Source organism: Panthera onca, chromosome A1 (genome assembly GCF_046562875.1).
Source record: "Panthera onca isolate mPanOnc1 chromosome A1, mPanOnc1 haplotype 2, whole genome shotgun sequence".
In the NCBI taxonomy this organism is placed as follows: Eukaryota; Metazoa; Chordata; class Mammalia; order Carnivora; family Felidae; genus Panthera; species Panthera onca.
In genome coordinates this window covers 40,888,169-40,911,081 of record NC_138339.1, presented here as the reverse complement: position 1 = coordinate 40,911,081, position 22,913 = coordinate 40,888,169, and positions in this window count along the sequence as shown.

Sequence of the window (22,913 nt, the reverse complement as noted above, 5' to 3'; positions counted from 1 at the left end):
AGCCACTGCAGGCTTCTATAACAAATGGGAATTGTAATTGCTGAAGCTAATCTCTGCTAATAGGTAAAATAATAAATAAGCTTCACTGAAATGTTTAAACTCTTGCTAAAGGTTCCTAAGAAGCAATGCTAATTGGGAAGTGCCCATGGAGTAATGCTAAGAAATTTCGGTGAGAGGGAGACTCTCAGACCTGACGCAGGAGCATGGAAGAAATGGCTCTGGTCTGATAATGTTCCAGTTTATGCTCTTTCACAGACGGCCGGTTGAATATAGGTGGCTTTATTTGATCAATTCTAGAATTCAATTAAGTGTCACAGAATTATGATATAAGCTAGTAGCTATGTTTTAAACTAATAAAGCCGTGAATTACTGCTTCGATTACACATACCAGGAGGGACTAATGGATGTTTTGTCTGGATAAAGCAGTATAAGAGGAAAAGTGAAAAGGTGGGGGTAGAATGAGGTCTGCCGTGGCTCAGTGCACAGTCTTTCATTCTACAAAAGGTTTTCAGAGTGTTTAAAGACAGAAATACATCTTTTATTTTTCCTTCCTCTTTCTCCTCCTCTTCTTCTTTTTAAAATTTGTCTGTGGTTTTGGACAACTTACATGCGTGAGAACTGTTACAAACTGTTACGTAGAAAAAGAAACCAAACCCAGACAGATTGGCTGATGTATAAATGAGTTTTCTGCTATGTTACGTAGAAAAAGAAACCAAACCCAGACAGATTGGCTGACGTATAAATGAGTTTTCTGCTATATTTGCCTGCTCCCAGGTTGTTCCTGGCTGGGCAGACCTATGGAACTCAGTGGGAAGAAAATCTCTTCACGTTCCTATGCCCATGTTCTCTTACAGAGAAAGATCTTGGAAAGACAAGCCTTGGCAGGTGTCTGCTCCGCACATAAATGAGGCAGGTGACCCAGTTTGAAGTTTGCGGCAAATGCCTCCCAGCAATGCCCCCAGTATTGAGCTATCATCAAAAACAAAACAGACAAAACGAAAAGACCTCTAACTCAGTATTTTTTTAATTAGGTTGATACTCTGATCATCCCAAAGCAGATGGCTTAAAGCAATAGGGTAGGAGTGGGATTATTTTATAGCATGATTTAAATGACTAATAAGCCAAGTCCTACATCATGGAAGTCTGCAGGGCATCACCATCCACTTGTTTGGGCTCTGATCAATTAACATGCCACGATGGTCTTAAAAAGAAAAAAATCAAACCACAGCAGATGTTGGAAATCAAAAGAAATAACATTTAGACATGAGGACTGACAGTGTGCATACGAAATGAAAATAGGTCCAAGAGGCTTTAGCTCAACTCTTGACTCCATTTATGGATTGTTTCCTCCCTGTGGACCTTGACTAAGCCACTTAACTTCTCCAAGTGTCAGTTTCTTCATGAATGAAAGGAAGATAATATTGTGACCACATCACTGGTCATTGTGAAGATTTCACAACATTATATACTTTGATTTTTAAGAAATCACACCTCCTTTGTTGTCGTAATGTCAGAATGAATAATAGATACTAATATCTTGTAAGGCTTTCGCCTCCCTGTCTTTCTTTAAAGATGTCTGCTTTAGATGGTCTGACCTGAAAAACCACGTTTAAATTAATATTTCTGAAAGGAGAAGAGGTAAACAAGTCACATGATTATCCATGTTGTCTTTAGTTTAATGAGCTCCTAGATGATTTGGGGGATGACTAGAACTAACTAGATGCTTCTTGTCTGTGTTCTGCATTCATCTCCAGAAAATCCACTGTCCAAACTTGGGAAGCAGTCAGAGGCAATGGAATTTCTTTGTAAAGAGAATTGCACCCCTGATACTTTAAGTTAAGCAACAGACACCTATGCCAACGTCACAGCTGATAAAGACCTTGGGGGTAGATGAGATCATGGCCCTCTCACCGTCTACATATCTGGTTTTATAAGACAACATCTCAGGATGTCCTAAGCCCCAAACAGACTCAGAATAAAATATAATTTTAATAGAAGTTTCCTTTTTTCATTTCCTAGTGTGTGACTTTCTGGTCAGACCAAGTTACCTGGGACCCAGAGATCCATTTAATTATTGTGGAACACCTGTTCTGAAAGAAATGGAGGAACAGGAACAAGATTTGCAATCATCTTTTGCAAGACTTACTTCTTTGAGTTTCATCAACATTTTTGGATTTGTTAACATCTAACATTAAAAGTAAGAGTTTCTTAAGACTTGAGAGTCAGATATATGTGACAGAGAAAGGCTTTCCCAAGTCATTTATCTCCCATTTAAGGTAGCAAGAACCACACCTACAGCACAATTAGGGGTCAGACAACTCCCAGCCCATGGGGCTTATTTGCTGGGTAGAAGGAGGATCTGTGGGAAGGAGGAAAATGTATCCTTTTTGGCTCCAGGTGAATGTAGGAAGAAGGAAAAGAAAGTTAAGAGAAAATCTGTCAGGCATATGGATCCTGAATTTCCTTCACCGGGCTTTTATTTTACTTCCTGTTATGAATCTGTAAGACATGTCTGTGCAGTAGACCCCATACCAACAAGGGACAGTGCAGCTGAGTTAAGAGAACAGCATTCAGATAAGGATCTAGACTGTACTTTTCTTCTCTCTTGACCCCTATGTGGCATGAACCCCAAAGACGGAGCCAGGGAGTGATCCTTGGGACCACCACAGTCAAAGTCAGGAAATATCGTGGTAAAGGCTGGGGGAAATCTGAGTGAGGGCTCTAGAATGGCATGACAGAAATCAAGAGGAGGCCACCCTGCAAAAAAACTGAGGAGATTTGAATAAACAAGAAGCAGCCACAGGACCCAAACTAAGCTGAGAAAGAATTCGGCAGCACCCCTCAGATTTTCCACAGCCAAGGCCACCTAGGAGGTGGGAGAATATCAGGTAGCTCTGAGACCATTTTACTCAAGTGTTTTTCCTAGACACCGTTTTGGAGAAAGTCAAATGAATACAAATATGAGCAGTTATCCCCAAAGACTAAACATTACCCAATGAGGCTATTTAAACATGGCAGTAGATAAAGGTTTAACTTGGACATTTGGTTATCCCTTCCACCTACCCTAACCACCAAGCTAAGAACACATCATGAGAAAGACCAGGTTCAGAAGTGTATCTCTCTGCATATCTGAGTTGTTGCATGAGCAAATTTGCAAGCCCATCACATAATGTTTCCTAAGCAATACTACTCGTTGAACTATATCTACTGAAAGATTCCTATATGCCAAGCACTATGATAGGGACTGTAGGCCCGAGGAAAAATCAGTGGTAGTGTCGTCCTTGTCTTTAGAAAGCCCATAGTTTAGGGGCTCTGGGTGGCTCAATCGGTTAAGCATCCAACTCTTAATTTCCACTCAGGTCGTGATCTCACAGTTCCTTGGATGAAGCCCCACATTGGGTTCCACACTAACAGCATTGATTCTCTCTCTCCTTCCCTGTTTGACCCTCCCCTATTCACATTCTCATGCTCTCTCTCTTCCTCTCTCTTAAAATAAATAAATAAACATTAAAAAAAAGAAGCCTTTAGTTTGTAGGATGAGCCTCCTCACATTATCAAAATGGTCTGTTACTTGTTACATTTCAGAAGTTTACTAACTTAATGAAAAGATACTTGTTTCTTTCTCATGTAATAGTCATGGCAGGTGCTCTGGTAGGCAGAGCCATTATCCTCTATAATCATTCAGGAACTCAGGCTAATAGCTGTGCTGCCATCTTCTACATGTGGGTTCCAAAGTCACCTTGAATATCAATTGCCCCAACAGCCAACAGTGGGAGGGTTTTATGGACCCAACCTGGAAATGGAACAAATCGCTGTGACTCACATTCATTGGAGAGAACTCAGTCCTTGGGCCTCCTAGGGACTCACGTAACTACAAGGGAGGCTGGGAATTTAGTCTGGTCATCTGTCCAAGTAGAGGGGAAGACTGGATTTTGGAGGACGACTGGAGGCCTTCTCCACAGGTGTAAGCTTCTTTGACAATGTAGCAGGTATAACAGAATGGCTTGGTAAACATTAAACTTCTGATCTGTTCTGAACTGTAAAAAGTGAGGCTCAGAGGATCTTTGGCAGCATTTAGGGGTGACCCAATGTATTTTTTTCTTCCATTTTTAGCCATAAAGACTGGGTTCTAAATAGACTTGTTGGCAAGAACCTCACTGAAGGTAATCACATCCTACTGTACAAGAAGAATGCAAGAATAACCTTTTAGAGTTTAGGAATCCAAAAACAGAAGCTTTCAGGTTTGTATTGGGACCCATTATTCACCCAGCAACAGCCTATAGACAGGTATTTTTGTATTTTGCCCCAGCAGAGAGGCAATCAAGATCCCTTGTCCTAGCAGAGAGGCAATCAAGATCCCTTGTCCTAGAAAGCATTTAGGATTAGACCTGCATGAGTTCCTTGTATCCAGACAGTGAGGTTTCAGAATGAAACTCTTTTCTGTTTAAATGCTTTGCTGTCTTTCTGTGCCCTCTGAAATAAACTAAAAGCCCTTAGTGTACCTCCTGAAACTTGGCCTCTTATGGTCTGGCCCAACCATTTCTCTCCAGCCTCATCACAGACCACATCCCTCCTTGATCTCAGCCTCCCTGCTCTCCCATGTAGTTACACTGACCTTCTTGCAAGTTCCAAAACCACTAACCCTGTGGCTTCCCACCTTGAGGTACGTTGTGCCTGGGATGCTACTCTAACCATCCTCCCTGGCATCTGTGCTGGCATAGTCAGCTCCCACTAACACTCCAGCTCTCACATATAGCAGGGTGGCTGACTCCTCCCAAGGCTAGATTAGGTGCCCACCCCCTACTATATGGTATGAGAAACCTTTCCTTCATTGCATTGAGCCCAGTGGTAATTTTATACCCAGTCATGCAACTATTTGATTGACACCCTTACTCTGGTCTAGACCGTAAGATCTGTGAATCATGAAGCCGTGTCGTTTTCTTTCTTTTGTTTTTTGTTGTGGTTGTCGCTGTTCTCACCATTTGCATCCTGGACCATGCTATCTTGTTCACATTTTATCTCTACTAACACATAGTAGGTGCTCAATAAGTGCTTGTTTAATGAAGGCATGAGCAAATAAACAGTAACAACAATGACAAATACCACAGCTTTCAATGTCTTTCACACAGCTTACCTCACTTGACAAGCAAGCAGAAGGGGGAAAGAGGGTGTTAGGTTACATTCTCAGGACTCTGCTCCAAAGGCCCCAAACAGAATCTGCTATCAGAAGGGCAGTACTTAAACAAGCTTTTGGTTACAGTGTGGGATTTGATGAATGGAGCCTGTGAGCTGCTTCCTGGAAGCGTACCCTTGGGAATAGGTTTTATATATATAATCACATACATTTTTATGAACTCTGCACAAAATAGGAGTTAAGAAGGAAAATGGCTGGAAACGTGCCAAAGAGGACATATGTGGGAAGTTTGTAAGAAAGCAATAGTCGGGAAAGAATAAGTAGCTAAAATAAGCTAATGAGTGGATAGGGAGGAAATCATATTCAGCAGGGAAATAGATAACATAATGGTTCGAAGGAAAACAGGAAGGATAATATTGAAGAAAAGCTGCCAAGAAAAAGTGCTAACTGCAGGTCAGAGAGTCATTTTAAAGACAGGGGTTAAAAGATCAAGGACAATGACGATACCTTCGACATCACCATTCTTCTGAGTAGAGTTTGATTTGTGGGTGTACTTAGGTGCCCGGTTGAAAGACAAAAGACAGTACTCAGGTACATTCTCTTGCCTTATTTCATCTTGACATCTATTATTATCATTAAGGAGGCCCGAACATGGAAAACCACTTAGGCAAAGTAAAGATAGAGATTCTTGAGTAGAAAGGAATTAGGTCATAGGACCCTTCAACCTTCCTTTCTCAGGCAGGTCTGGGAGTAAAGCTGGTCTTTGGCAAGGTCAACCCTCTCCTCGCTCCCTACTCTGTGCACCTGATCCAACAACTTCCTGTGTCTCTGGAGTCCATTGAGAGAAAGAGAGAAAAAGATCAAATGTCTGAAGCGTAGATTTGGCCTCCATACTCCCCACTTGGAGACAAGGAATTCTTTCCTGGCCCCTGCCTTTCCTCTCATTCCTCCCTTCACCTTAGCCCTACATCCCTACATTCACTATCTCCTCATTTCACTTCTTATTCACTTCTTCCACCAAAACTGACTATATTTTGTCATTCCAAAATATTTTGCTTGCAGTCTTTTATTGCATCTTGTACTTTCTGCATACATATGCATATACATATACATATACATATACACTTTAGTCTATTGTGTATATAATAGATTTAGGGTGTCCCAAGGCACAGATTGTTATCTCTGGGGATTTCTCACTCTCCAAGGCACTACTCCCTGCCTTGCATAGAGTAGGGTATCAATAAACATTTACCAATCTGAATTGCTAAACCACATTACCTTTAACTATTTCGGGGAATATGCCTCCTTTACTCCTTCCCTCTCAAATATGTCACAGAAGGGGAAAAAATCCTTTATTTGGTATACTTTTCTAAGGGTTTTATAGAAATGCAAAACACATACAGTATCCATTTCATGAACTCATCAAGTAAGCACGCATCGAAGTGTTTGGAGAAGATTAAAGAAGCAAGCTGAAATAGAATATACATTTTTTTCTATTTGACTTTTTAAATTTGATCTCTATGGGAATACTTCTAGATAAAAAGGGTATACCATATGTGCATACACACATGTTGTATATACATTATATATAAATATATGTTATATATATAAATATATGTTATATAATATATAGCACACATATGTGTGTGTGTGTGTGTGTGTGTGTGTATGTTACATAATACATATATAAAACCCTATGATAGGGACAGTGTTTGAAAGTCACAGTGTGACTCTTTAAGACCTAGTTCCTGCTGTCTATAATGGAGATGGGGAAGATAAATTCTTTCAGCTTTGGAATCATGATGTCACAACTTTGGGTCTGGCTGTCTGCCCTTGATAGATGTTCACCAGCTCCTGTGAGCTGCGTAGAGAGTTGGCAAAGTACATACATGCACATATGTGCAATACAGAACTTCACCTGAACTCTTCATATCCTCATTACCGAAGCCCAGAAAGGCACGTTTGAGATCTGGCTCTGGCTTGCATCCATTAGGTGGGATCTGAGTTCTTGGCAACACATCTCGTTTGCAACTACATAGAGAAGGTTGTGGAAGCCACCAGGGATCAACTTCTAGGGTGCTTTCAATCATCTGTCAGCCAATCAGCAAACCAACAAGTCTCTATTGAGCACCTGCTGTATGTTCTGTATATATGGTTCTGTTGTAGGCAGTGGAGATACACGGCGCTAAGGTCCACCCTGGCCTCTGGGCAGGGGTGTCCCTGTCTTCCAACCCTTCCCAGGTCACGGGGAGTTCCTAGCACTTTCATTTCCTCTTCCCTCCTGCTCACCCCCGCCACGTGGTGTCGGATCAGCCTGGAGTACAGATTCATTTTAAAGCTAAAGTGATAACGACCCTAGGATTATCAAATTCACAACAAAACGCACTCTTGTGACCTAGGAACTTGACAAAATGTGGGTATATTTTAGACGTTGGAGTGAACAAAGGAGGACGAAGAGGCAGGGAAACAATTTATCATCTGTTGTGACAAGGAAAATTGGGCTGTACTCATTCATTCCTTCAACACATTTTTATGTGTCTGTCCCCCTGCCAGGCCTTAGAAATGCAAGAGTCGACAAGACAGTCTATTAGGGCACTGAAACCTTGAACTGCCCCTTGGCAAATGAGTCTCTCGTGGTCCTGGAAAGACATTTCACCTCTCCATGTCCCATCTCTAAAATGCGACTGACACCAGAGGGTGATGGGCATTTTCCAGCTTTCTTCTCGCTTTACCACCTCGGACGTCTAACAAGGGCAAACTCTCTTCATGGAAAAGGAGTTCCTAATGATCCCTACCCCTCCATGAAGGGCCAGGAAGCTGCCCCCTGGAGGCCAGTGTCCTCCTGAGCATCAAGAGGAGAGACAATGGTCTTCCAACAGGAGTCCCCTGTCGGCTCACTCCCTCTGGGCTGTCTCCAGCCACGAGCTGGCCTCCTGCCTCTCAACGCATGGGTGCTTTGTGCTGACTTTCACAGGGTTGTCAGCACAGTGGCTGCATTCCGCTGTGCTCTGCGTGCCTCAGGGTTGGCAGCCAATGAAAAGAGCAGTTCTGAGACTGGATGAAAAGGAAGGGCAGTGTTTGATGCAAATCGTGGGCAGGAGTCATTCGCAGTGCCGGAGGAGTCCAGGCTTGCTCCAAAAGCTGCTCCAGCCTCCTTCCTACTAAGGGTCCCACAGGCTAGCCTGGCCAGTCATGCGCATCTCCTGTCCTCATGCAGACAGTTGGCCCAGAACCTGGAAGATCCTGCCTTCTTGGCTGTGCAGAACTTACTTGTGCCTGTAGGAAGTGTTCTCAGACTCCTTGCACATCAGCAGGGAGAAACCAAGCTTCCAAATTCAGGATCCGTCACCTTTTTTGTGTGCTTTGGCAGTCGGGTGAAGCCTATGGACCCTTTCTCAGGAGAATGTTTTTAAATTCAAAGAACTAAGATGCATGCATAAAATTATAAAAGACCGCAGTTATATTGAAATTCAATTATCACGATATTTTAAAATGTGATAAAATAATATACAAGCTTCTTTATATTCTCTGTATAGAAATATATACGAAAAACAAGTTCTGTACTTTCAGAATAATGATGGCATATTGACTCTGTCTATAATAATGATAATACAATATGAAAGTAACTGTGGATGTGGCTCAGTCAGTTGACGGTTCAAGTCTTGATTTCAACTCAGATCATGATCCCAGGGTCGTGGGATTGAGCCCTGCACTGGGCTCCATGCTGAGTGTGGGGTCTGCTTAAGAATCTCTCTCTCTCTCTCTCTCTCTCTCTCTCTCCCTCTGTCCCTGTCCTCTGGCTTGTGCTCTCTAACTCTCTCTAAAAACAAACAAACAACAAACAACAACAACAAACACCGCAATTTCTATTGATGACAAAGTTCCAGACACTATTAATGCTACTGTGTCATCTACCCAATCTATTCGTTTTCTATTGCTGCATAAACAGTGTAGCAACTTAAAATCAACACCATCACACTCAGTTTCTGAGGGTTGGGCATCCAGGAAACAGTTCTTAGGGCCTCTGCTCCGAGTCACCAGGCCATAGTCAAGCTATGGGCTGGGGCTGAATCTATGAAATCTGGAGAATCCATTTCTAAGCTCACTCCTTAGGCTGTGGGCAGGTCTGGACCTCTGGCTGGCTCTTGGCTGAATGCCTCAGCTCCTTGTCAGATGTCCTCAAGACATGGCAGCTGGCTTCCCTCAGTATGAGTGATGGAGAAAAAGAACAAGAGCCCGAGACAGAAGCTGCAGTCTTTTATAATCTCATCTCAGAAGGGGCATACCATCACTTCCACATCCTATGGGTCACACAGACCATCCCTGGTAATATGGCAGGGGGCACACTGCATAAGCATGTCAACTTCAAGCATAGGGCCATCAGGGTTATCAGGGAGGGGGCTACGACACAGGCACGCATAATGAAAGATCATGCTAACTTTCAGTTGAAGTCAGTAAAACCAGAGATGTAAAATTTTCTCATCCAAGTTCCCGGACCCTGAGTTTGGGGCACAGACTCCAGGTTAACAACCCGTGAAAGATGGAGAGCAGCTGTTGCTAGATATTTTTGGAGTCCAAAGACAAGTACTGTGAGATCCTCAAAACACACACTACCCTGTTAAAAACAAAGCTCTGGGGTCTACGTGCAGGCCTGATTGACTTTCTTTTCATTGGTTGAGCTCAGGGTTGCTGGCACTCTTGGCTTTGCACACAGCCTGACATATGGGAAATGGTATACAGTCACTGGATAAAAGGATCTTATTGATTAACACATTTTGATTCCAAATGCATTAAAGACAGGAAGAGCCTTGGAGACCATCTAGCTGATGATTTTTCCAGGGAGAATATACCAGTCTTGCTCCTGCCTGGAGACCTTTGCATGCTCTGTTCCTTTTGCCTGGCATGCTCTTCCTCCAGACATGGCTTCCCCTCTTATATTTCACATGTCTTTATTCATATGTCACTTTGTCAGTGGAGCCTCTCCTGGCTGCTCTACCTGTGCTAGGCAGCTTCTCAAGGGTCCCCAGTGATATCCATTCTCTGGTCTTTGTACCCTTGTATAATCCCCTCCCCTTAAGTGTGGGCTGGACGTAATGACTCACTTTTATTTTCAATGTTGATTTATTGTTGAGAGAGCACAAACAAGGGAGGGGCAGAGAGAGGGGGACAGAGGATCCGAAGTGAGCTCTGCACCAACAGCAACGAGCCCAGTGTGGGGCTTGAACTCACGAACCACAAGACCATGACCTGAGCCAAAGGTGGACGCTTACCGACTGAGCGGCCCAGGTGCCCCCCTAATGACTCACTTCCAACGAACAGAATTCAACAAGAAGGATGGGATGTCACTTCTGAGATTGGCTCATGAATGGTCTGTGGCTTCCTTGCTTGCCCTCCCTGATCTCTCACTTGCTAACCCTGATGGAAGCTGTCTGCCATGTTTTGAGTTGCCTATGGAGAGGTTGATGTGGCAAGGATTGGGGGAAAGCTTCTGGCCATGAGTCAAGAAGGGTCTAAGGGTCTTACTGAAACTGAATAAGAAACCAAACCATTCGACAAGAAATGAAATCTTAGGGGCACCTGGGTGGCTCAGTCGGTTGAGCGTCTGACTTCAGCCCAGGCTGTGATCCCACGCTTCATGGGTTCGAGCCCCACATCGGGCTCTGTGCTGACAGGCTTAGAGCCTGGAGCCTGCTTCAGATTCTGTGTCTCCCTCTCTCTCTGCCCCTCCCCCACTCTGTCTCTCTATCTCCCCCAAATAAATACTTAAAACATTATTAAAAAAAAGAAACGAAATCTTTGCTAAAAAACCACAGGAGTGATCTTGGAAGTGGATCCTCCCTATTTAAGCCCCGAGACAGTTGCAGCCTTACCAATACCTTGATTATAGCCTTGAGACCCTGAGACAGAGTACATAGCCAAGCCATGGAAACTGTGGGACAATATGTGTTTACTGTTTTAAGCCACTAATGTTTGGGATAATTTGTTATTCAGCAATAGATAACCAATTCATTATCAGAAATTGTAACATGTCACTCTGACCTTGACACTATCTTTCACCCCCACCGCACATTTTTTTTCCTCCTCACCATTTTTCACTATAAAATATGTGTGTATGTTACATATACTTACTTATATATATTGTTGCCTGTCTCCCCCATTAAAATGTGAGTTTTATGGGGGCTGGTATTTTTGGCTTGAACTTTGCCTAAAACAGTGCTTGGCACATAATTGGTGCCCTAAAATACTTGTTGAATGAATGAAGGGTAAAGAAAGAGGAAATGCAATGGAGCATACCTAGAGGGGGGAGAGTATCTGAAAAAGTAACCCCTGGATATGTTAACTACACAAGCTACATACGCTTCTCCACTATGGTGACACTTCTGTCCATATCCCACCTACATCTCCAGTGCTCCCCTTGACCTGGGCAAGCAGGGCCCCTGTTCAGCCTCCACATTTCAAGGGGCATCTTGTCTTGGAGTATCTTCTTCAATTTGTCCCTTCTGGGACCTGGGACTGGCCTGGCCAACAGTGCCCCTGGCAGGTTGCCCCAATCCTAGACAGCGTCCCACGCAGCCCCGAGTCTCAATCCTCCCCTACCTCCAAAGACAGCCCCCTGTACAACCTAAGGGTGGCCCTGTCCTTCCCCACTTAGAAGCACTATTAGAGGTCAGAATGTGTATGTCAGGAAAATAATAATAACAATGATAATAATAATGATAATAATAATAAAGCATGTTATAAATTAAAGGAGACTCACTAAGGTAAACTTTGGTTGAATCCTGGTTTGGGGGAAAAAAAGAACTATAAGAACGTTTTAGAGACAATGGGGAAATTTTGAATATGCACTGGTTATTAATAATCCTAAGGGAATTGTTAATTTCCATAGGTATGGTAACAAAGTACGGTTACGTTGGATTATGTCCTCAATTTTAGGAGATGAACGTTAAAGTATTTAGAGGTGAAGTGTCAAGATATTTGTAACATACTTTTAAGTGGCTCAGCAAAAATGAGTTTTTATGTTAATTATACACACACACACATACACATATGTGTGTTACATATATATAAATAGAGAAAAATGCTAACAGCTATTAAATATAGGCAGTAGTATACATGTGCTTGTTGTATGATCCTTTCCATTGGTATATATGTTTCCAAGTGGTCATCATAAAACTTTCTAAATGTTTGAGTATCTATTTATTTCCAAACAGAAAACTGGGTTTCAGATAAATAAAGGGAGCTGCGATCCAGCCAGTCAGGGGTGGTGAGAACCTAGCTGTTCAGACCCAAGTTGAGTTTTGTTTTCCATCACATCCAGAACATCCTTCCTTGCATTTTCTCAGCTCTGAAACAAAGGCTTCATCAAACAGATGAGTCAGAAAAGCTGCAAAGGACATATCCCTCTGTCCCCAGTTCAATAGGAGTCAGGAATTTTTCTCAATTTCAAACAGACCCACAGTTGATCGGTTTTCCTGGAGCCTATATACTTGTCATCGTGAATGGGCCCTATGTGATTTAAGCCACTTAACACAAACAACGAAAAGATGTTTCCTCTGTTGTCCTTATCTAGGCCGTTAGCCATAATGGAGATAAGCTTCAACAGGAATGCTGTTCATATACTTCAGGCCTCTGCCAAAAGGTGACTTCACCTCTGCCACTCTTTAACCTCCTATCTTTTCCTGTTTTGTTCTTACCTCCCAGTCATCCAAGCCCTGATGTAGCATAGGCTGTGGTTCTAAGCAGTGTGGGTTCACAACTTGGCTCTAACACTCATTGGTTGTGCAACCATGAACAGGGAACTTAACCTGTCTGTACCTCAGTTTCGTTATTGTACAGTGGGCACAGTGATAGTGTGGCAAGCTGAATAATGATCCCCAAGGATGTCCACACCTTAATACCCAGAACCTGAGAATACGCTCCCTTACCTGGAAAATGGACTTTGTGATGGAGGTTACAGACCTTATCAATCATTTCAGTTCCTAAAACTCAAAGAACATTTCCCAGGGGTGGTCAAAGAGAAAGTCACAATGATAGAAGAAGGACTTGCTGGGCAGTTGTGGAAAAGAACCCAAAGACCTTTGAAAATTGGCTTCTTCTCATCAGAAGACGAATCTGACTAGATGTCACCAAAAGATGCTGAGAAAGAACTTCACAAACCTCAGAATTTTCTAGTAGCCACATTTTTAAAACGTAAAGAGAAAAAGACATAACTTTAGTAATATATTTAACCCCATATATTCAAAATTTTATCATTTTTTAAAAATGGCTTTTAATATTTGTTTATTTTTGAGAGAGAGAGAGCACGTAAACAGGGGAGGGGCAGAGAGAGGGAGACACAGAATCGGAAGCAGGCTCTAGGCTTTGAGCTGTCAGCACAGAGCCCGATGCGGGGCTCGAACCCACGAACTACAAGATCATGACCTGAGCTGAAGTCAGTTGCTCAACCAACTGGGCCACCCCAGCACCCCCAAAATTTTATCATTTTAATACATGACCAGTATAAGAATTACTAATAAGGTATTTTACCTTTTTCTGTATTAAGTCTTTGAAACTCATGAGTATTTTACACTTAATGCTTACCTCAATTTGGACTACCCACATTTCATGTGCTCAATAGCCACATGTCACTGGTGGCTACTCTACTGAACAGTGAAGCCTACAAAACATATAAAACACAGGGCCTCTGGACCGAGGGACCCCAGGTATAGCTGAAAGTAAAGGAATTTTACTGAAAAATGGGGGGTAAATAGAAGCTCGAATCCTAAAATTGGAAACCCATTTCCCTATCACGCTATCCCCTCCAGCCTTCTTTCCTCCACTTGGCTTTCAAAACTCAGGCAAGTAAGCACATAGCTAGAAGGCAGTTCCTAAACATGAGCAGATACCCAAGAATCACCAGACATTTGAAGAAAGTGTTGAATGTGAAAGAGAACAAACGATGTTGGGAGAGAATTCTGCATGAGTCTGTCACATTTCTGGATGTTTCTCAAGCACAGGCCCTGTGGGTTTTGCTACAGGCTGTCTTTTCAAAGATGTGTGTGTGGCAAACAGCCTTGAAAGATAGAGATAATGTCTCCCTCCCAGGCAGAGGTCATGTTTTTTTGTTGTCGTTGTCCAGTGTCCCATCTTATTCCCAAGCAAAAGTCACAAAGACTTACTATTCGGAATAAAGGACAAGGGCTCTCTAAGCTTGCAGTTCCTCTCCCATAACACAACCTACCATGCATGCAGGCGTCACCCGGCCTTCTTTGTGTTGCCCTGTGGGAAATTACGCTCAGGGAACTGGTGTGAATGTTGATACTCAGTCATGGTTGTTTCAGTGTAAGTTAAAGGACAACAGAGCATTCCCTTTAAAATTCCAAGAGATCTCGGGGCGCCTGGGTGGCGCAGTCGGTTAAGCATCCGACTTCAGCCAGGTCATGATCTCGCGGTCCGTGAGTTCGAGCCCTGCATCAGGCTCTGGGCTGATGGCTCGGAGCCTGGAGCCTGTTTCCGATTCTGTGTCTCCCTCTCTCTCTGCCCCTCCCCCGTTCATGCTCTGTCTCTCTCTGTCCCAAAAAATAAATAAAAAAAAACTTAAAAGAAAAAAAATTTTTTAAATAAAAAAATAAATAAATAAAATTCCAAGAGATCTCTATTCAGCCAAGCTCTCAATTTAGTGTGAGGGTAGAATAAAAATATTTTCAAACATGCAAAGTCTCAAAAAGAGAGGAGTAAATAAACCCCAGGACCATGGGGAAGAGAGATTCTCAAGATGACAGTTATGTACTTGAGATAGAGAGAACATGTCAGCATGTTCCACGTAGAGAAGATGTCTTCAAATGGTTGCAATTGATGGAATATCTGATATATTTGAAAATATTTAGCGAACATTTCAACTATTCGGGGCAGGTTGGGGGGCTAAATTAATGATTAGGATATAGAAAACTAAGCAAATGATAAAACTAGGCAATCACTAACTTCAAGGAAAGTTTAAAAAATAAATGTGCAGGAAAAGTAAGAGAATACAACCTGTTTCAGAGATGAAAAACAGTGTTTACATAGTCGTAATCACGTATGTACTGATTACTGATAGATTCTACAGGAGGACATAACTATTTTTAGGAATAAAAGGATAGGAGTTGTGCTTGGGGCAGTGGGGTAATACTATGAAGTAATGTTAAATCTTGATTCTTTTTTAGTTTTAGCCATTATGAAGAAGTAACAATACACTACTCAGAGATAGGAAAGTAAATATCAAAAGAAAGAGTCAAAATTGTTGCACATCATTGCCCCTGGGGAGCTAGAATGGCCTGGGCATGGAGAAGACTTGTGGTTTTGATAATTAGCCTTGTGGACTATTTAACTAATACTATGTGCCTTTATGGCTTCCATAGAATAAATACTAAACAACGATAACAACAAAAAGAAGTTGCAATGTGATCTTAAATTGTGTATTGCCCCTTTTCTGCTCCCAGGGCTGATACGCAGAGGGCATAAAAAGGGTGAGCATCTACAGGGAGACTAATGGGTTTATGGAAGCTTCCCCAACAACCTCAGGGCAGCAGCAGCAATAGCCCGGCAAAGGAGTCTCGTCAAAGTGGCACCGAGGCTATGAATAAAGCATTCAGGACATTCACCTTCCAGGAGGGTCCCACAAGGACGGCTAAGGGAGGAACACAAGGAAGGTCTTTGTCTGAGTAAAGGGAACAGTTCACTGGCAGGAATTGCCCTGAGATTGACTCCTCGTTGCCCTAGGTCCCAAGATCCTGGGAAAGAAAAGGTCAACCTATTTACTCTTCTCAACTTTTAAATGCCAGGGTGCTATGATTGGAATTTTAGTGCCCCTCCCCCAAATTTATATGTTGAAACTTAAGCCCCCAGGGTGATGATGTTAGGAGATGGAACCATGGGAGGTGATGAGGTCATGAGAGCAGAGCCTTCATTAATAGGATTAGTGCCCTTATAAAAGAAACCCATAAGGTTTCCCTTGCCCCTTCTGCCGTGTGAGGTTACAGCAAAAAATACCCCCCAAGAAACAAAAACAAAAACAGCCATCTAGGAAGCAGGCTGTCACCAGGCATCAAGTGCGCTGGCACCTAGATCTTGGACTTTGCGGCCTCCAGAACTGTGAGAAATAAATGAGTGCTGTTTATAAGTCACTCAGCTTCGGGTATTTTTGTTACAGAGGCCTGAACAGACTAAGACACGGGTGTTTATAATCATGAATGGAAACGAAGTTGTGTGGGTATAAATAATTGGTGCTGTGGGACCTTGGCTTTGTTCCCCAGCATGTGAGTGGTTATCTCAGGGAGAAGTCCCACCAGATGCTTAGCAAACAGAATGCTTTGTCCTAGATCCTGATGTAGCTTCTGTTACCATCAGTTTACAACGGATAGGGGAGGGAAGAGGGAGACAAATCATCACAAAGCCAGTTGGCTTAAGATCAGGGCCATGTAGGCGCTCCTAATAATGTGCTCCTAATAATGCGCTCCTAATAACACTATTGGCACTGAGGAGCAAAATCTCATCCCTTGTTGCATGGTTGAGGTGGACTTAGAGGCAAATGCAAGGTTTCTACAGGCAAAAAATGGTGGGAAAATGTCATTCCAGCCAGAGGAAAAAGCTCGAAAAAGGTACTGGAATTTGGAAAGACAAAATTCAACTCGAGTGCCAACTATGTGCCATTGTCTATATCAGCCTCACATGGTACTAAGGACCACTTCCCCCTTCCGTAAATATGCCCAGGGTCACAGGTCAGTCTATGGCAAAGCCAAGTTTCAAGCCCAGGTCTGTCTGATGCAAAACCTGTGCTTTCCCCACCATTCTGTGATACTTCTTAGGTAGATATAAGAAAGTACAAGCCTATTCAGGAAATAGTTCTGGGTTTCCCCCACGTCAGACTGGGCAAAACTAATTCCAGGAAATTTTGATAACAGAATGGGGACATGAGACAGGGAAGGAGAGAGAACTAGTGAAGTGTTCATTATTGAACAAGTTGCTACTGAAGGTAATAAAACTGAATCCCGCTGGGAAAGTCTGGGATCGAGTGCAGAGGCAGAGGTCCAGCTCTTCTGTTCAGAAAATGTTTATCAATCTGAGTCAAGAAGTGCTCCATTTCTTACGAGTATACGGGGAAAAGTCAAAGACTGACATTGCTACAGAACATTTAAAACTAGCTCATTGTTCATGAAGGACAGCTGCTGAATATCAGCAGATTTCCACCTGCCCTTGACCCCTGGTCTGAGGGTGCATAGAGGTAGCGCTTGCCCGGAGACAGAGACTGGATCGCTGGCATGGGCCAGCCTCCCTGAACTGCCAAGACCAAGGAAGAGGCAGCAAGGGGCAGGCACCAGATCATGGCAGGGCTGTCTCCATTTGCCCCGCAATCATACATTTCCCCCAAGTTGTGGACCTGGAAGAGGGGAACACAGGAGATGATATTTACAGGGACACCTCTATAAATATCAGGGATAGAATAACGAATGGACTTGGAGGGGGACAGGATCTCCATGGGGGTATTTGACCTTATTACGTCACCTCCCAACAGACAACGAACTCAGGAACCTCTGATGAACTGCAGGTCCAAAACCCCCTTTCCACAATTCAGAAACCCTAAAATTCTAAAACCTGATTTGCTTTCATAAATTTGTGACAAACTCATTTAGCATCAAAATCTGACCTTGCTGTAAGTTCATTCATAGTCTTCCCCTTTTACCCCACTTTGGGTGAATATCTATTCATTTTCTCCAGAAAAAAAAAAGTGCTATTCTCAATTCCAAAATACATGTGACTTCCAGGATATTGTATAAAAGATTGTGGATCTGGAGTTAAAAAATGGTCCCTTGCCTCTTTGGTTGAGCTCATCACCCCATCTCCATCAGGGAGAGTTAATTCTACCTGTGGGCACCTGTGCAGGGCCCAGAGAGTAAGTGACACAGAATGCTTGTAGGAACTGGAGCGTGAGTACCTTTCCTGAGTCCCATGACTAGGAACGCTCAAGCCTCTGATGGTGTAGGTTGGCTCCAGAGAGGAGAGCGTGCTGCCATCAGGCAGGTAACCCCCGCCCCAGGTGCAAGAGCGTCAGAGCCCGAAGCTTGAATTTGCAGAGCGTCAGAGCCCGAAGAACTTCCCATTGGTTCTTTTTGTTTGAAAGGTACTTCCTCCCCAGAACGGCACAAGACGGATCCAGAAACTCCCCTATTCCATTCATTTAACCAATATTGTTTTCCATCCCAAACCAACTCAAACAAATGAAAAGGTAACAGAAGGGGGAAAGTGTTTGCAGCATGATTAATCTGGTGAATTAATGATCTTTGGGAACTAAATGACCTGAGATTAGATCCCAGATCTGCCATTCTCTAGCTCTGTGACCTTGCCATTCTCTAGCTCTGTGACCTTAGGCAAGTCGCTCAACCTCTCTAAGCCTTAGTTTTTGCACCTGCAAACTAGGTCGAATAATACCGCCTAGGTTTGGTGTGAGGGTTAAAAGAGAAAATGTGTAAAGCTTTTAAAAGAGTGCCTAGCTCTTAAGTGCTTTCTTGGTGTTAGCCTTTACTGTTTTTTTTAAGAATTCTTTAAAATCTTAAGAAGCACATCAATATTCTGGTAGAGAAAATAAGCAAAGGATAGTGTAAGCAATTTAGGAAGGAGGAATAAACAACGGCCAAAACATCTGTGAAGGAAAGTTTGGCCTCACTGGTATTCAAAGAAATGCAAAATTGAAACAAATTTTTTTTTACTTTTCCCCTGTCAAATTGGCACACATTAAAAATATCTTGCTGTAGTAAAACCCCATCATAATGCTGTCAGTGGGTCCCCCAAAATTTAACTGTGTAAAATACAAGGGTCACGTGATTATGAGGGTAATGAAAAGACTCCCATGATTCTGCTGCAGAGGACCAATCCCAAGTTGCCATATTGCAGGATTTTACCAAATCTGCTCTTGAGGAAGAGTCAGCTTCTTGCCTGCTGATGACTTGGGAATAGATGCAACTTTTCTGAAAGGCAGTTGGCATTGTGTGCCATTGGCCTTCAAAAGTTTCTTAACTCAGGACCAGTGACTCTATAACCAACAGTTTGTTCTTAAGGGGATCAAAGTTCACACAAAGATTCATGATTCAGGATTTTAACCCTAGAATTATTTAAGAGCCAAAAATTCACAATAACCTAAATGTCTAAAAGTAGGATCTCATTTAAATGAATAACAGCGCACTTATTAAACTAAAGTCTCAGACTTTTAAATACAGAGAACAAACTGAGAGTTAATGGTGGGTGGGGGAGAGGGGAAAATGGGTGATGGGCATTGAAGAGGGCATTTGTTGGGATGAGCACTGGGTGTTGTATGGAAGCCAATTTGATAATAAATTATATTTAAAAAATAGAAGAAATTAAAGTCTCAGAGAGTGTTCAAAATTTATGTTTTTAATGAGTATTTAGTGGCATGGGTAAATGTCATTAAGCAAAATGAGGATACTATATATACTTATATATCCATATCTCTGCATATGTTAATATAAATATAAAGTTGCAATCTGTGTTCACGTGTGTGTGTGTTTGTATTTGTGTGTGAAAGTGATTAAGTAGCGAGATTATTGGGGTTTTTATACCCTTACTTATGCTTTTTTCTTAAGTTCTAAGTTTTCTTTAATAAATTATATTATTTTTACAATCTGCAATAAAATTGCTATGGATCAAACAACAAAAACAAAATATTTATTCAGTGCCTTCTGTGGGGCGTTGTGGCAGGTGCAGCTCAGCAAAGATGTTATCGTTTCATTAGTGAGAAACCAGGAACCCCATTTCTCAAGAGGCACTAATTTATTTTTTTCCAATAAATGTCAATAATGTGCCAACAGGACTTCTCTTTTCCACTGAGACTACCGCCTCTCCATCACTTAGGCCCATCACTATCTGTCTATGAACAGGAAGTAGCTTTGGAGAAGCTACTGAATTTCTGAGCCACATTTCCTACCTGTGAGATGCTGAGGATAACACCTACTTCACATGGGTGGTGTTAGATTCATCCCGGGCAAGACAGAAAATACTTGGCAGACCATTGGGCTTCCAGTAGATGTTTCAGTGCCCACGTCTTCTCTAAGTGCACTTCTCGCTGTGGCCTTTATATGATTAAACACGTATAATAATGATCTGTCACCACTGAACGTTTTTGGAACTTCTTTCTTGAATGTCTTTAGGTTCGTTAACAGGCGGCCGTGCCTTGGAGGATGATGGAACCAACAGCCATTTCACCTCCTTCTGGAGAAGAGCTTTTCCAACTTGTTGATTGCAAGGCTCACTAAGAATATGTCTGGCCTTGTGATCTGTTCACATCTATATCTACATAGCTAAAACAAAAGTTGTATGAAATACTATTTTACCTTTACTACAATGTGATGCATTCGGGTATCTTCTATTTTATTACACTCTATTTCTTGTTTTAAAAATACTAACCACAGCCCACTAAAGTGATCTCACCGTCCATAAATGGGTGATGAACTACACTTTGATTTTTTTTTAAACTACACTTTGAACTACCCAGCGCCAAATGGAAAAACCACTTCAACCACGGTAAGTGCACTTGCAATGCAGATTCCTGGGCCTTAACCTCAGCGGGCTGGCATGGGGACAGGGAATCTGCATTTTCACAAATTCTCCAAGAGATCCCGCTGCCGGTTGTTGGAGGATCCCACCTGAGGAACTCTGTTCCAGAACCTTGGTGTACTATAGCTTCTGTAAATCTAGAAGTGACAGTTCTGTTCTCCCATTTCAGCTATGATGTAGGCTCAGTCTTAGGTGCACATAACACAAGGTATGGCAGCAGGAGTTTGGGGGAGGCCTCTGCCCTTTCTGTTGGCAAGCTGGGTCCTGAAGGCATTTGGCTTTTATGCCACTGTGTAGGCAAGGTTGGTACCTTGGTGTCGAAGGGCAAGGCAAAGGGTACCCATTTTGCTAGTGCTGATGAGAGCAGGTGTGACATAAGCTGAGCATCTGCAGCCCTTGGAGCAGCTTCCTGATCAGTGGAGATGTGGTTTGGGAGCCAGTATTCTCCCAGTCTTAAGAAAAGTAGATGTGTGCTCCCTCAGAGTCCTTATTCCCGGGTACAGCTTTAGGACTCATTCTTGAAAGCGCAACCTGACGTTGTTCTCCGACATCCATTTCATACACCCTTACTGAATGACTTCTTGCTTGAACTAACTTTTAGCTAATTGGTGTGACTTTTAAAGCTGTTTCTTTATATCATTTTAACACTTGTCTCTTACTATGGTCAAATAGAGATTTCCAATATTCTATTTTCTCTAAATCCCAGGGAATGGGTCACATTCTGTTTCTACAGTAGAGTAGATCAGGAACTGAATGTCACAGACACCAGACTTCTCAGTTTGTTCACCAAACAATGCATTTAGCATTGGGGAGAGAGTGAGGGCACTTGAACTTTACATCTATCCCTGCGGCAAGTAAAAGGGGTTTGAGATTGAATGGTATTTGCTTTAAGTGATTAAGTCATAGTCCATCTATCATTTCATGATCAACTGAAAGAAAAAAGAAGAAAGTATGATAACTTTTGCATTTTTAAAAGGAAAGGAAGAACAATCTGATCACAAGATTCCCCATTCTCTGTGTGTATGTTTCTAGCCAGGATTCCATCTACTGATTCATCCCTCCATTCATTTGTTCATTCATTCAATAAGCTTTTCTTGATCACCTATTGCCATCCAGCCAATGTGCTAGGAGCTGAGGAAACAACGAATAAGATCAATTGCTCACTCAAATCAAATAGGAATGATCGTTACCCACAACAAACATGTATCACGTCAGAGGTGCTGGGACAAGGTGGGCACTTCAGGGACATATAATAAGGCATTAGCATGGCAGGGTCCTTGTCCTCCAAATGTTCAGTCTCCTCAAAGAGACAGCCATGTACATAAAAGGTGAAGTAACATTATGCAATGCTAAGTGTCAGTTGAGTTATCCCGGAGACAGGGACATCGCTCTTGGTCTGGGCAGGTGGGGAAGCTGTAACAGTGGCATAATTGTGGTCAAAGCTAATAATAACTCTCTTATAAACCACAGCATTGCAAGGAAGACAGGGTAATTTCTTTGAGAGAACAAACTCTTTTTGGTTTAAATTGACCTCATGGAAATAAATCTGGCACTTGAAGAGTTTTGGGTTTCATTTATGTCATCAGGGTTCATGTGTGGGTGACTAGTTCCTGAAATAAGGAACTTATCTGTCCAGGTTGCAGTCATCTTGAATGGGAGAGATATGAAAGTTCGTTTATTCTTTTGAAAATTATTCGACACTAATTGTGCTTGGCACTTCTTAAATAAGGAAAATTGCCCTCAACTGGATGGGTTAGATTACGTTGTTATCTGTGAGAGGCTTTTCTCATATAATTATTAGGTGCTAGCTTTATAATTACCAGGAGGACCTGAATTTTCTCCCTATTGCTGAATAACTGCTGCTTCTGTATTGGAAAGAAAATACTTTTTTTTTTTTTTTTAATTTCTCATCCCCAAATAAGTTATCAAAAGCTAACCCCCATTTCATAAATCAAAAGGAATGTAAAGATGAAAATGTCATGATGATGTGGGCATGTCTATAGCTTTATTTCAAAAGGTTTGGGTATCATATCCTGTTAGTTTTAGAGAAATACAAAACCTTATATTTATGTGGTTACATTCTAGATGGAAAATCATATCCAGGCTTAGTGAGAGTTTTACATTTTATTTAAGTTCTTAGAACCATGCAGAGCTAATGCATGACTCTATTTGACTCAGTTTCAACTAACAAAATGAA